The sequence below is a fragment of the Caloenas nicobarica genome, chromosome 5, assembly GCF_036013445.1.
Source record: "Caloenas nicobarica isolate bCalNic1 chromosome 5, bCalNic1.hap1, whole genome shotgun sequence".
Lineage (NCBI taxonomy): Eukaryota > Metazoa > Chordata > Aves > Columbiformes > Columbidae > Caloenas > Caloenas nicobarica.
The window spans coordinates 40,643,543-40,659,829 of NC_088249.1; the positions used below are offsets into that span (position 1 = coordinate 40,643,543).

General features: G+C 41.2%; 1 long non-coding RNA gene across 4 annotated transcripts; it reads right to left on the bottom strand.

Annotated features, from left to right (window-relative positions):
* Positions 1–589: 589 nt before the first annotated feature.
* Positions 590–14,937, bottom strand: LOC135988996 (uncharacterized). Of its 4 annotated transcripts, none has more exons than XR_010606264.1 (5): positions 14,818–14,935; positions 11,464–11,500; positions 10,303–10,892; positions 8,593–9,687; positions 590–4,820 (listed from the first exon to the last, which is right to left on the bottom strand). It is a non-coding gene; the product is annotated as an uncharacterized LOC135988996 (long non-coding RNA). The 4 variants fall into 4 exon arrangements; XR_010606263.1 differs by having other exon boundaries at positions 590–9,687; positions 10,303–10,421; positions 10,662–10,892; positions 14,818–14,934; XR_010606262.1 differs by having other exon boundaries at positions 590–9,687; positions 10,303–10,424; positions 10,662–10,892; positions 14,818–14,934.
* Between the last annotated feature and the right edge of the window lie 1,350 nt (positions 14,938–16,287).

The window sequence follows — 16,287 nt, forward strand, 5'->3', positions numbered from 1 at the left end:
ATCATACAGTGAATCTTCTGTAAGCCAACATAAGCTAGCAATCCATAATGGGGTTTGGAAAGCTCGCAGCAGGGCTGGGAGCCATGGCTTCTTCAGCACAGTCCTTGCAAGGTGGTGTGCTGCCACGTTACAGCGTTTCCCAAAACTGCTTCCAGCAGCAACTGCAAGGAAAGTTGTGCCTCCCTGCAGGCCAAAGAAGTTTTTCAGAAATGTAGCTGCTAAAACAATAAACAGTCCACATATATGAAAGAGTTTTCTGAAGGACTTGTTACTTTCAGGCAATCAGTAAAAGAAACAGAAGCTTTCTTCTGCCACCTAAAACAACCCTGGAAGCTTTTCTCTGGTAAGTTGACGACCTTATTATGACTGGAGTAACAATTTTTCTTAGTTGCCTTCCAAGAAGCCAGAGACTTGTGCCTGAAGTCTGCTGGAACAGCTGGACCCAAAGCAGATACCCAGCATATGTGGGCTTAGCTCAGAACGTTAAGTTTTGACAAAGGTATAGCAACAACAAACACATCTTGGAAATGAAGTCTGTAGTTGGTTAATTTGTATTCTGAACAAATGACACATCCAGTTTTAGTGCATTCTCAGCCTGTGCTGCTTTATTGCTAAAAAAATTTGTATACAGGTGCAGAGTTTCCAAGTTCATTTTTAAACAGTTCCTCTTTACAGTGTCAAAAGAATAAAATCTTATCTTGAAATCCTCAAAGATGCATAGATATCAAAGCAAGCTGCCTTTTGGAAAAAACATCAGAATTTGCAGGGAGACATTCTTTCACTGTTACCATGTAAAACATGTGTGCAATGGGAGTACATAGTTCCAGTAACACCAATAATTTCATCCATGTGAGCATGCCATCAGAAGTTCAGTACAAGAAGTATTTTCTAGCCTGTTTTTCAAGTACTAAGGTAATTTTAAAGAATCTGTAACTAATACTTCTCCTTCGCTGTTATTTTTTGACATCCTGAAGTAGCTTATTCCTCAGGTTTTACACTGAAGGGAATAAGCATTAACAAAGGACACAACTGCTTACTTATCACACAAAGGAAAATATATTTAACAGGGTTTAAAACTATGTGAAGTGTTCTAAAAAATACCCACTAAGAATTGGGTGGCCATGGTTAACCGTTTGGCTAAACTTGTTTTACAAATTCCCTTCTTGCTTGAAGAAGTTGGCTCAAAGGATTTCATTTAGTCTAACTTCTGATACCATAAAATAGTTATCTTCTTTTACAATATTCCTATCTTCATTTGGCAGTTCTTGTATGTCTGGAAAGAACATGCATGACAAAAATGCAACCCCCATTCTAAACCCAAATTATGGTGCTTTATGGATGGTTGGCTCTGAAGTATGAACAGGAGTTAACTTGACACACAATTTCTTCCTCCAAGACAATTCCTCTTTCTATTTAAGAAATAGGATGAAGCCTCTGTACGTGGAGAAGTGTTCTGCACAAGTTAAGCCCACCTACAAAGTTAAGCTAAGGTAGAAGTATGGAATTCTGCAGTAACAAGCTAGTATTCAACATCTTTGAATACAAGCTTAAACTTGGAAAGTACTAGTGATGTAGGCTATGCCACATATTCTATGTTATTTTCAAACGGCCAGCAAAAATTCACTGCATTATCCACTAAAAGACTTGGGAAATATTACAGAGAACACACTAAAAGTTTACAGAAAGATGGCACCCAAATTCCCTTTTATGTAATAAGTGAAATAAAGAAAAAAGACTATTGCAACCTGTGTTGCAGAAGATAAAAGACCTTCAGCGATCAAATCTCATTTTCTGTTTTTAAAAATCTCTTTAAAGAACTTAAAAAATATACAAGATTACCAGTATTTTCAGGTTCATTCCTGCAGGTGCCATTATTGCTGGCTGGTACCAGTATGCTTCAGTACAGCTGCCTATGTGGCTAGAGAGTTACCTGAAAATACTGTCTTAAAAAGCTATTTGACACCTGAAATATATGTACTGTGCTTATTAAATTCAGTCTTCTCCAAATAATTTTTCTCACCACACACAAGCTTATTACCTACTGTCTGGCAAATACCACAGTCAATTTGAGTCTATGGTTTCCATTACTTGATTTTTGTGTGTTTTGTGTGTGTTTGTTTTCTTTTTCTTTTTTTTTTTCCCCCAACTAGTTGCTCCCCCCCTGCACCTTGTAAGAAACTCTGCACCCTTTTCCTTGCTACAGCTGCAGCAGGTGAGAAACCCCATCTCGCCCCTAAACATGCTTAGTTCATGCCCTGCTTTTTACATGCTCAGGGCACTAAGATGAACCAGACAAGAGGTTATAAAGGCGAGTTCTGCTGATCCTGGTTCCTGATTTACAGTTTTGGTGCCATGCTTCTGTCCCTATCTATACATTCTGCCCCTTTCTCTACAGAGGCAGCACATTCCCTAAAAAAAAAAAACAAAAAAAAAAAAAGAAAAAACCCAAAAAAACCAAAAATTTGAGAATCAAAGCAGGAAGTTCAAGCTATTGGTATATTAATTCCTATTGCTTCATTATGTATAAATGCATATCTCAATTTACTGGTAATAACTATGTGACACTAGACATTTTGAATCATGCATAACTAGAATACTAGCTCTAAGATTTGGTTTGTGGGCCTGTGCCGCTTTCCTTCAGTTTCTCCATGCAGTTGTTCATGCCCAAAGCATTACAGACTAGCTGCTTTTTATATGACCTGCAGACACACTCATCTGGAGGGGAAGTGGAGAAGCAGCCAGGATTTACATAGGACACACTAAACAGTGAGTTTTAACAGTAAGTTACCTTTTATCTTTAACCTTAGATGTTTTAAAACCTTAGGGAATCTGTCTATATTATAACCTGGTACATAGGCTCAGAGCCAGAAATACGCTCTGCTACACCATGAACACCGACACTTTATCTAGAACTCGGAAGGAAGTGTAGAACAGACTGAAAGGGAACAGACAGGAGAATCCATGGCTGGAGTTCTGCTCTGTTGAACGAGATACCCTGGTTCAGCTGCTGGCTTTTGTGTGCCAGCCAAAGCGCTACAGGGGCATAATGCTGGATCACTCTGAAAGAAACCAAATGGAATCCAACTGGAACTGCCATTATGCAGCTCTGTACCTGAACAGCAAGCAGGATTATAAGTTTTGGAGGAAGACCAGTCAGTTTCCTCGGAATGCAGGAAGCAGATATTTCTAAGATTGGTTATCCATCAAAAATTGTTCTCCTCTTCCATATTTTACCCCTCTCTGCCCAAAAAACACACTGCCAGCTCTTGACAATGTAATCCTTGTGTAAAGTGTCAGTGCCCTGAAACTTGGTAACATTTCTTCTCACTCACTATGAAGGAGTGCCTGCAAGACTTTCTTTTTGTCCTAAATTTGACAATTATCCTCAGTTGCAGAAGGTGCAGTTCCTGAAGGTGCAATTCCCAAGACAAGTACTGGCTAGACCTTCTGCAGCAGCACTACAGGGTGTGGAAACCGCATGTACTTGTATTATCCAGGTTTAGTACTGCTAAAGAACGGCATGTCAGTACTGGGCACTACACCTTTGATATCCCACACTGAAATGTGGTAGCATCTCACACTTCCACTTTGTTTTAGAAGCAGTGAAATCAAGGAGGTTGGAGCAAAACTCATGCCATAGTACGAGAGCTGAAAGGCAAAGGGATTCCTTTTGTTGCTGTGACTAGTAATTTCTAGTCTGGTAGCCTACAGAATAATTATAAAAAGTCCGAACTGGGAAGAATATGCAGATAGCTCGCCTGGCTACATCAGTCTTGATTTACCACCCTCCCTTCTCCAAATGAGTAAACCCGTGAAGAATTCTATTCAGCCACAAAGCTCATACTTCTGAAGTACGAGCATGACCATGTTTTCATTATTATTATTTCATTATTATGTAAATGTACTTGCTGACCACAGACTAGAATAAATTTATAATTTCTCTGGTGTAATCAGATAACAATCAAATTAAGCTCCCTTATGGCCAGCTTCCAATTCTATCAATAATTCAACAGCTGTAATTTAAGCTGATTACAACCTTCCAGATCAATTAGCTTTTCATACACATACTACATATTAGCCAACATTTAATTCAGACATCCTCATGCTCATCTTGGTTACTTTATGTTGTAAAAATGCTCACAGCCCTCACAGTCCCATTATCAACTTATGAAGAGCCAAAGGGCTTCACCTCCGTAATTTCAGAACGTTAGAAGCCTCCCTTCGGCTGTAACTTACAGTACAAATTACTTCAGCTTTCTAGAAGAAATCCAGCCAGCCAGATCTAAACCTCTGATGTAATAATTCTGTTCAGAATACAGTATTTTCTGTTGGGCCATATTGTCTCTATTGACTAAATTTCTGCACTGAAACTAGTGACAACTATGGACATTTTAGAACTCCTGCAGGGCTTTTATGTAACCCTTTGATAGCAAATACTTTGCTGGGTGCAGAGGCTACAGCTGTAGATCAATAACCCTTTGTGTTACCAGAGGCTTCACAGTACTTACCTCTGCAAAACTTCAGGCAACAACAGAAATCAATTACAGTCTGAAACAGTGTTGAGCAAGGCTGAAATTATTTTTTGCTGTAAAGTAAAATTTTTAGAATTGTACAGCTGTGCTTGGGATGCAGAAATGTTTTGAGCATCAAGTGTTCTCTAATTTTTTATTTTTAGACCATCTCAGATTAGTCTTTTCAAACAAAGAAAACAAAAAGTACTTCCCACAATAAAAGCTTCTAACTTCAGAATCAGGTTCTCTTCACAGTCCAGTATTTGGAAGGGTTTAGTTTCTTCTCAGAGAAACAGAGTAAGTGCTAGACTATAAAAAAGAAAAAAAATACAGAAACTTCAGCTATCCTTTCAAAAAGAACCGTCTGCCCTTCCCCCAGCACTCATTGACAGCGCTTCAGACGTGATGAAGCTAAGTGTTTGTTTGGTTGGGTTTTTTTTTTCTTATATATCAGGTTCATTAACTAATTATTCAAGTGCCAAATTCCCTCCAAGGAGAGGAGCATAAGAGGAATTCACCCATGTTCTCAGGAAGAGACTCTACACGCAACTCCCTGCAGCACAGAGCGCCACAAACTTATTTGGTTATTACCCACTTACTCTACTGTACAGTCTTGCTAATGCAAGTTATTTACTATCACATGCAAAACAGTTATTGCTACTAAAGTTCTATTTTCTTATTAAATCATCTTATGGCTTTGTTTGCATCAGGGATTCTTCCCCCTACATACTGTGCTATTTTGCATTCCAGTTTCAGAGGTATTTTTCAATTGATTCTCCCAAGCACTAAACTACATTATTCAATGGTACAGCTACTTCCATTTAGAATTGAACGGGAACTCTCAGCACAAGTCCCCCAGAGCTCTGCTGTAAATGACCCCCCTGTCCAATTTTTTTGAAAAGTATTCAATGCAGAGTTGTTTGTTTCCCTGTTACATACATTAACTCTGCACAGATTACTGGTTTTGCACCAAAATACATGCTTCTTGATTAATTACTTTAGAGATGTATCGTATCAAAATCTCAAAACCAAGCTGCCCATTCCCTCCCTCCTCCTAATGGCCATTTACAGGCAGGTCTCAGGAAAAAAAGATGCAGTATCCTCTCTTAAGTTGAAAAATATTTTTTTTCTTGCAAAAGAGAGAAATATGTGAAGAGTAACACTGGCACCAAATAAAAGACTTTTTCCTAGGCAATCAGAGGATGCCATCCACAGAGCATTGCACATCTGAAGAACCATACCAGTCTCTTATTTGATCAGTCCAAGCTGCCCATTGAGTGCTAAATCATTTGGACTTCCCCTGGTCTAAACTTTTCTTCTAAAAAAGCAGAGGGAGAAACAGAAATTATTCCAATTGAGCTTAGAGCTGGAAAGCAATACTGGCAATTCCCTAAAATACAGGATATTGAATTCTCAATAATACAGGAGTGGGGAATCTCTGATCCACAGGCTCAAGATAGCCTGCTGCACAGATACAGTCTGCTATGTTGTTTTTCAGCTACAGTCTGCAATATTGTTTTTCAACAGCCCTTGACCTTACTGTATTCTTTCTTATTAACATTAAGATGTATGTAAATGCAGGATCCACCAATGGTTTTGAAAGATTCAATAGGACTTCAGCAAAAAAGGTTTTCCCCCTTCCTGCAATAATGGATAAAAGTCTTCTATGCATAATTGGCAGATAACATTTTGCAACCATTAACTTATATAATGAGGATAATGTTTAACTAGTTATAACATAGTCTGATCTGAACAAAAAAAAAAGAATTACTTAACAGATTTTGTAAATGATTTTAAGGTAGCAGAGCTGTGTACAAAATGCACACAAACTCCTTAGCATATTCATACTTTTCTGAGTATATCACAGGATGGATAATAATAAAATCGAAAATGCTGCACATGGAAGAAAACATCTTCAGCAAAGACTAAACAGAAAAGAATCCCACTGATAGAGATGAGAATTCTGGATGCTTACATACACTAGCTTACTACTGTAGCTGGACAGACAGACTAAAAACAAAAAGTCAACTATGGTTCTATGAAGCCCATTAAGTGAATGCATTTCATTTCTAAAGATAGCATTGCCATTGTCAAAGGGAGGATACTGCATGTTTAGACCATGTTCGTGACATTTCTATTGTATCCTTTCTAGTCTTAATTACATTATAATCACTGTTTATTAATAAATTTGTCACTCTGAAATTGTAAAAATACTACTAGGCTCATGCACTGATCCTAACATGGCACTACAGTTTGCTACAAAGCACTAATGCTTATGGAACTATACACATCTCAAAATGGAAGACATTGGTGATTTTGTTGTTTTCAAACAACTTGTAACATCATTTTGTCCACAAGTATTAAAATATATATATGTATATATATATATATGATCTATTGCACATGTCCCTTGTTTTTGTAATCTTTCACATAGGAAGATTTCCAACCAACAGAGAAGAAGTAGAGCAAGAAAAAGTAATTAGGCTGAGGCAGCATTTCCTAACACAGCAGTTTTAGAAAGGTGCTGGCTGGAAAGGTACGGCAGTGGGGGTCTTCTGGGCACACACTATTGAGAGTATTATCTCTGTGAAAGAGACAGATCCTTAGCCCTGCTAAAAATATTACGTTCTAAAATTAAACTTGAAAAAACTTATGTTGTTACATTGTCATAGATAGGAGTCAGGAGAAATCAGCAATTTAATTTTTTTGTTACAATGCAGGGTTACAAAATGTTGAGGGTTACTCCTGTAACCTCAAAGAGGTTAAAGTGTCTACTCTCTCTAGTCAGCCAAATTCTTAGTGTTTGTACATGTCCACAGAAACAAAAATACCTTTTTGTCCTGCAAATATTTTGTCATCAAGCTATGCAAGAAACAACTGCTAGCTCTAACATCAGAAGGACAACTACAGGCAGAAGGAAGAAAAGGAAATTCCAAGATTTAAAAATCAGATGTTGCTTATACCAGATACCTCCCAACCACTTACAATCCTATGATATTAACAGTATTTTCCATCGCTTAGAGATGGATCCTGCTTCTACAGACATCTACATTAAACCCCATCGGTTTCAACATAAGGAGGCCCTACAAGGAAATGTGCTTTTCCACCTGCCTCAAATTTCTGAAAATTCAGACCGTATTCAACAAAGAAATCCTATATTCTTTTAAGAAGCCAGGCCAAGCTGGTGGTTGCCTCATCAAGATCAACATAACTCTTATCTAAACTAATAAAAGCAGCACAGCTCATCACAACATTACACAGAATTTTAGTGCACCTCTCTGCTCATTACAGTCAGCATTATTTTGATACACAGTGTCTTGCCCACCACTCTTTAGCTTACGTTTCTGATCTTTTCTTCATGGAAACAAAAAATGGGTAAAGTTGTCATTAAATCTTATTGTTACAATGCAAGTCTAATTAAACACAGAGCTAACTCTACTCTGAAGATGAGGATCAACATCAACACTTGTCCTTACTCTGCTATGGAACTTGGTCCCATAAAATGTCACCACATTTTAAATATCAGAATGCTGCCTTTGCAATCTATCATTAAAATTTAAGAAGGATTTCAATTGTTGGCTTTTTCGGCCATTTTCAGGCTGTCTGGCTCTCTCCAGGAGTTTTTTAAAAGGAAAACCAGAACAAACCATAAAATCTAAAACACCCCCCAAACCATGCTATTATCTCCCAAAACCTATTAACAGAACGTATATACCTTTATTTGATGCAGATTTGAAAATACTATTTTAAGCTAGCAAGTCACATTTTCTAAATCACAAGCTTGGAATAAGGTGCAGTAAGAAGAGTTCCAGATTTGAAGTGGAACTGAATACATATCCCAGTTCTGGGGGTTTTTTTGTCAAGAAATCTTACTTGCCATGTACAACACCATAGCAGGGAGCATGTAAACAATATATTCTCCCATCTCAGAATGACAGAAAACATCCTATATAATCACAAATGATGGAGACAAAGAATCTTGTGTAAACATAAGAACAACAGATTGTGCCTTAGTTTGGGAAGGAATAAGAGGAACCAGTAAAAGGCCTGTCCTAAGTGTTTCTGCTCGCTCTCAACTAACCACTTTTCCGTGGGTAACAGTCCATTCTCTTGAGCCTGTTGATGGAAACATACAGGTCATCTCAGTTCTCAGTCACACAAGAATCAAAAAGCTGATTCTGTCAGCAGTATGAAAAGCTGAAACTGTGCCAAGGAAGCTGAGCGGATAAACTACAACTTCACACCTTTGGTCTCTTCCATCCCACCAGAAGTTAGTATCTTTAATAAGGAAAGAAGTTCTGCCCCATTTCTTCTACCATAGAATGTTTTTGTTCCTTTTGCTGATAAGCATTCACAGAAAGCCAGAGAAAGGGAGTGATTTAACGTAAACCTAATCATTATCCTGTCAACCCAGAGGCCCTTAAAGCTTCATGTTTCTTTGCTAAAAATGAAATGGTGCAGAGTAACTTATCCTTCTGGTGAAAGCTCTTCATGTCCAGCACTTACCTAGGGTTACACATGCAAATATACATTTTGATCGCAGACTGGGATGATGCACTTATGCGCAAGGTGATTCCGCATTTGTTCCTGTGCATTAGCTGCTTTATGTGAGTTGACAACAAGACATCTATCTACAAAGTCAAGCCTGGGTCCTGGACTAGAAAATACCTGTATGGGATGTCCCCAGTTGTTTGGGAAGTTTCGTCCTCATGTCAGAGCAGAAAATATGTTCTGTTTTTCCTGCTGCAACTTTTCATACATGTCAAGACAGTTTGTCATAGCAATGCATGCAGACTCTTCATCTGCTAGGAATTCCAATATGACACAGTGAAGTACTTAACCTTCCTAAAATGAAGGAGGAGATGTCAGTGCAGAACACCAGCTTCCGCTTGCATCTGATTACCAAGTATTTCTCATTTTAGAACAGAATGCTGAAAGCTGGATGAAGAGCTGGCACAGAAGACGTTTCTTCAGGGAAACAAATGGTGATTTCTGTTACTCTGCTTTTGAGTTTTGATAAAATGGTGGGGTACTTCCGCGGGAGAAGTCATCTGGGTAATCAAATGTTGGGTGAGACGGTTGAAACAGGAAGTGGAGAGATCTTTGTTCGTTCAGCTCCATGGAAGTGAAGGACAGGGTTCTGCTTGCTAGAAGACAAACATCCATATCTCACAGCCTATGAGCAAGCAACAGGATCACCTTTTTGAATGTCAGGAGAGAATCTGGAATCCCAAAATTAAAACAAACACACAAACAAACCCCAACAAAACAACAGCACACAAAAAAACAAAACCCCCCAAAAACCACAAAGAAACAAACCAAACCAACAAACAAAAAAACCACCAAGAGAGGTAGTTTAGAAAACAGAATAAAAATACATTTGACATTAACATGCCCACAGGTTCATTATTTTAAAAGCCTGACTCTACTGCCTGACAAAATTAGCTGGCTTCACAAACTGCAATAATCCCCTGATCCGTAAGATTTTATATCTTTAAATGTCCATAAACTGGCTAAGGAAATACTACAGAAATGCTGAACGAAACACTTACTCAGAAGTAATGTATCCATAAATATACCAGTGTTAATTACAATAGCTATAGGGCTCAAACATATAGCATGACAATGCACCAGAATGCACACTGCACACAGAGAAAGTATATCCTGCTACAGCAGGTCACAATTCAAAGAGACAACATAAACCAACACCTAATTAACTACGAAACTGTCAGCGCTGCAGAGGAAAAAAGCACCTCTGGCAGTTGTGAGATCACACAGACTAGGTACTTACTTTTACTCATCTCCCCCCACTTATCCACAGTGCAGACATACTTCAACAACTGTCATCTTGTCACTGATGTCCTGGCCTTTCATCAGTGACACTCCCATGGTATCACCTAGTCACAGGAGCTGCTGAGACACAATTTTTGTGCTTTAAGTTTCATGCCAGCCTGCACTGGAAGGTAACGTCGGTGCACTCCTGCATAGCTAGCGCCAGAAGCATTTATTAACATCCTCCTGTACTACAATGAGAGATGCGAAAGACATTTTTTTCCTTCGGTTCCACTTTCTCACATACAAGAACATGACAGTACGTCATTTTCCCTCTTTCCTCTCTTTTCTCTGTATTTCTCATCTTATTCTAATTACCTTAACACTTTAGTTGATCAAGTTCAGAAATAATCTTGTGGTGACAATTTTCAATTCCTATGTTAGAAGTGGCGAGTAGATCGTGAAAACTGAAATATAGCACACATCACCATCACTTTCTCTCTGAGGCAGTCAAATATTTCAGCTGATCATGAGCTTGGCCATCCATGTTCACACTGTTGGGAAAGTCTTATTCTTGTTATGAAGATGGGGAAAAAGAGACCTGGAGAGCTGCAACAAAACAAAGATATGTGGCAGAGCTTAGAACAGAATATAGAACTCTCTTACACATCTTAACTACCAGATTATTTTTATTCATTCACCGAAAAAAAAAAAAAAATTGAATGTACTTTTTTCCATTTGATAACTGACATTTGGTTATCTTTCTTCCAATCCTACTGTTTAACAAATACAACTTTTAAGATAACTACTCCCAGTTAATATAATTACACAATTAGTGTCTCTTAGCAGAGTAAAATGATATAATGGGACAGGAATTTTATAACTTTAAAAGCATTTATTCTTATTAGAATATATAGTTAAATCAAAGCTTTTTTCAAGCACAGCCCAAGCTGAAAGCTGACACTGTAGCAACATTCCAGAACTCTGAAAGTATCCTACAAAACTGATTTATTTAAACAGGGACAAAAACCAAAACAAAACCACAAGCCACCAACACAACAAAAAAACCACACCAACCCACAACACTCAAAAAACCCCCACAACACCTAAATCAACCAACAAACCTGACAAGTTTAGTAGCTGATATTTAGTACCTAAATAACCTCATGGCTTCACTCACCATTTTTTTAAAATCAATCCACATTCTCTCAGTAAGCCTAGAGAGAAAGAGATGAACACATGAAATTAAATTTGCATCTAGGAAGCTATTCAGATCATACATGATTATCTGCCCAGGACACAAAAGATTAGCTGTACCCTCTAGGAACTAGTTAACTTTTTTAAACATTCTGCATAACACACTGATGTCACTTTTCAAATGATCATAGCCACCCCTTCCTTTAGTTTAAGGGACAGGATGGCCAAGTGAATTGGGCCCAAGGATGGAAGACTCAGGAGAGGCAAACTTCAACTAAGAACAGGCTGGAGAAGAGAAGCATATACCCAAAACATGCCTGGAAGGTTTTTGTTCACGAACAAGTTTGTTTCCTGGAGTAAAATCATGTGTGTTATCATTCCACAGAATGTAGTTTACACAGTACTGAATTCCCTTTTTCCCTGGATTTTTTTGTTTTCTACTTTACTGAGAACAGCCTACAGCCCATGCTCGACTGACTACACCTGGAGCATGAAGTACACCACTACCCAAACTACTTTTTAATTGTGCATGTTTTGAAGATAAATGATCTTGTTATGGTAAGCTATCATCAACAGACACAGGTTTGAGTTTCACGGGAACTGAGGTGGACACAATTCCAGCCTCCAGTAAGGCAAGAAACTCTTTCATGTTAACAAGAAACCACTGTAGCAAGGAAGCATAATGCCTGTTCTCAAGGACATGGAGCTGACACCTAAGAATAATGGATTGCTGTAAGCAGAACTCTCTCATCACACAGAACTTACATTACTAAAAACTCCCAGTATCCTCACCAACACACGATGAGCTTCCACTCTCCTGCATCACACCACATTTCTGCAAGCTCCAGAGACCTGCACCTTCTAAAAAACTGCAGTCCACGGGTGATCCCCAGCCCTCTACTTCAGGGCAGTTATTCCATTCTCATGTTGTTAATTCTGACCCTTCCCAGTCGAGTCCTCCCTCAAGAACCTGCCAAGCACTCCCGTGACTTTCAGACTGAGGAACCAACAGCAAATGATTAGCAAAACAATTAATTTGATAAGGAACAGTTACCAGGAACTCTCCACTTATCACAATGGAAACAACTCCCAATGCCAACCTTTGAAAAGTTGGGTTTTCTTTCACTTATCTTAAAATTACAAATAAACTAAAGGCTTCCAACAGATATTTACTACATCGTTGGTACAACGCTGTAACAGTACTTCCTACAGCAGCAGATAAAATAGGGAAGACTGTTTTCCAGCTGAGCTTTCTGTTCCATGATACACACAACCCTAGTAATCTGTTACTTGAATACTCTTTAGCTAAAGAAACATCCCTTCCCCTGCATCCTATTTTAGAGAAATGATCTTTTTTTTTTAATCCTCCAAAGTCTGTGCAGGCCCTTGCATCTTGTATTCATATAACCTCCAGCATGTTAGGACTGGTTTCAAATACTGTTCCTTTTCTAGTTTTGAAGAATGAAGGTGGGAGGTGTTCAAGAAATACTCAACTCTTCACAGACTCAGTCAGAATTTTTAGCTTTAGCTGGCCCACGGTTTTTGACACCCCTGAATGACAGGTCACCAGTGTAAGACACACAGTTTGTGCAAATCGTCACGCTGCAGACTCACAACACTGTTGTGAGCAGTGCATAGAGCTGATCTGACATATACCAGGGTAACAGAAAACTGATTTTTTAATATACTACTTCTCACAGTTCTTGTGCATTCAAAGCAATTAAGAATAAATATTAATCCAAATGAATTTACTTACTCCTAAAACAGTGTACAATTTCACATGAAAGAAAGTTGATTGCTTATTATTAGTTTATTAATATAAAGCAGAGTTATCGTTATGCATAATATGCCAAAGGCAAATCCTTTGGCATATTTTAACAATTCATACATAGATGTATATGAATAGGAGCATTCATCAGTAGCAGCATACTGTGCCTTAATGTTATGTTGCTCATCAGTTGTTATTACTGTTACTACTACATGAATAACAGAGCACATTAAATTGCTAAAATGTTCCCTAGGAAATTTTTCTCATAAACAGCTAGTGCTTTCAGAACAAGTTGCGACAAACACACTTATCATATTTCTTTTGAGTTATTTTGCCAGTTACAAAAAACTAGTTCGATATCTGATCATGTAAGACAACATGCCACGTCTGCACAAGATCTAAAGCTATACTTCTCATTTAACCACTTCAATTTTTTATTTTTACCTGACATGCGCATTGAAAATACAGTCACTTAAAATTCTATGACAAACTTGATATTTAAAGAATTGTCATAAAATATAAAATATTAGGAATCTCATGCCAGTGCCAGAATCCTTTTGCTTTCAGTAAGAAGCACCCCTCCACAATTTTTTTTTAAATTTAAACAAGCAGCATTCTATAGTACAAAATACCTTCAATGTTGAAAAATTTAGGGCATATCTGACCTGCATGTTGCTAAAACGGAAAAGAGACGGTGATTTTATTAACAGTTTCATCATGTCTAAAGTCCTTTTCACCTTATTACCAATAATCACATTAATTCATAAGGCTACAATCAGTTCCACTATCAATATAATCTCCCTATTCTCCATAAAACTTATTTTGCACTGTAGACTACTTGTACATTCTGGTTTCGTCCAGTGACTTGGAAGTCATCCCCTTCGTGCACTCCTGCGTCGGTATGACATAAAGAGATCAGAAAAGGATGTAACTATTCCGATTACCAGATCAGCAAAATCCTTCCAACACACGGATTCCATGAATAACAACGACAACAGAGCAGTGACTATAACCGGTGCTATTTTTGTAGCCGGAGACGAAAAGCCTAATTTGGGATGACACATTTCGGTTGCTCCTCGCCACGGCCGCTGCCGGCAGCAGCTGTTCCCAACCGGGCTGCGGGGTACCGCTGTGCGGGGCGCAGGCTCCCTCCCCGCCATCTGCTGCCGCCCGCCCTCGCCCCCCGCTTCCAAGTTACCCGGACTTCTCCGGGCGGCGGGCGGGTCGAACGGGCCCGTTCCCCCCCGCGCCCGCGCCCCGGCAGGTGTCCCCGGGGGAGGCGGCCGTCACCACGCGGACACCCCCCGGCCACGCTCGGGGCCACCCCCGCCTGGAGGCCGCAGGGCCGGGTGAGGCGGGCGGGGGTCTCCCGGGGGCGCTCGCCGCTGCGGTCCGACCCAGCCTCAGGAAGCGGCGGGCGCGAGCGTGGCCGGGCCCAGCCCAATCACGGAGCAGGACCGGGAGGCGGGTGCGCGGGAGCACGGGCCCAGCCCAATCAGGGTGCGAGGCACCAGGCACCGGGCTGGGTGCGGACCCGCGCCGGAGGCCGTTGTTCCCCGCCGCACTCACCTGAGCGCGGCCGAGGCCGCCGGGCCGAGGCCGGCCCCGGTCTCTCCGCCTCTTCCTCTCACTCCGCCATCTTCCCCTCCTTACCTTGGCCACCCGGCGGGGCGCTCGCAGCGCCCGGCGACGCCGAGCCCGCCCACTCGTCCGTAAACCTATTGGGTGCCGCCTCTATGCATCAGGCGTCCAGTTTTAGCGGTGATTGGTCACTAGCGCCGTCCATCACGAAGGCTGGCCTCCCGCCTCCAAGGCTTTTCTTTCTGATTGGCCCCGGGGAGGCACACGCCTGGAAAAGGATTGGCTCAAGCCGCGCGAGCTGGGCTGGCCTGGGGCGAATCCTCCGGTGACCTCCACAGGAATTTAAAGGAGCCGTTCGCAAACGGGGAGGGGCCGGTGGCGGGCACGGCTGCCCCGCACTAACCGGAGAGCGGGCGCGGTGAGGTGGCCCGGCCCGGCGGCCCTGGCGATCCACCCGCCCCGGGAGGGAAGAGGGCAGAGAGGCCAGCGCGGGACCCGTTCCGGCACCGCTGCCAGCAGGCGCCGCGGGGCTGGCCGCAGCCCGGCCCGAGCCGGCCGTGCGGAACGGGGCCAGCTCCGTGCGGCCGTCACGGGCGCCCCAGGGCTCCCCCTGCGCTCGTACCCACAGGCACGGCCCGCTCGGCCGGGGATTCCTCTGAAGAGCCCCGGGGTGTGACCGTCAGTGACCGTCCTCCATTTCACCGCAGCAACGCCCGCTCCCGCCCGGCCCGCGCTGCGGGTGTGACAGCCCCGCTGGGCCCGGCCGGGCCGGCCGCTGCGCCAGCCGCGGTTACCGAGCGATCCGGTTGCTCGGAATGACTGCCTTCATTCAGTCTGCCGGCTTTTGTGTCAACTGCAAAAATAACCTTTTTTTTTTTTTTTTTTAGAAGTAGTAATTTACACTTCAGGCTGACGGGTGAGTGTACTGAGCAGTGTGAGGAGGAGCACTTACCCATTCAGAAACACCCGAGAAACACCCCCCTTTGACCGTGATTCATCACAGACTGCTACGAGTCGTTTCAGTGGAAATCTTAATGTATTTAATACGTATTTTTCTACTATGTAGTGTTTTAATGCAGACTGTCAGCTTAAATGAAACACTTCTGCCAACTTAAGTACCCACCAAAGTTGTAGTTTCAAAGAACTGAAAGCAGACCTTTAAATAATTTTCCATTCCAAAGTTATTTTTCACTCCTGCTCTTAACAAGTCAAATCCTGTACTCAGATTCCTTTGTTCTGCCCATACTTGATGCCAGGCTAAAGGGCCTACAGCTATTTAAGTCAACTGATTTCCCTCCTTTCAGTATTGATCAGCTATCAAACCTATTTCTGCTTTCTGTCATCTCCATAATACTCTTAACAGCTAATTTTAACCATAGACTTCTGCAGCCAACCACCCAGAGATTCTCAATGTAACAAGCGTGAGCCTGCAGATTTGAAAATAGGCTTTACTTCCTA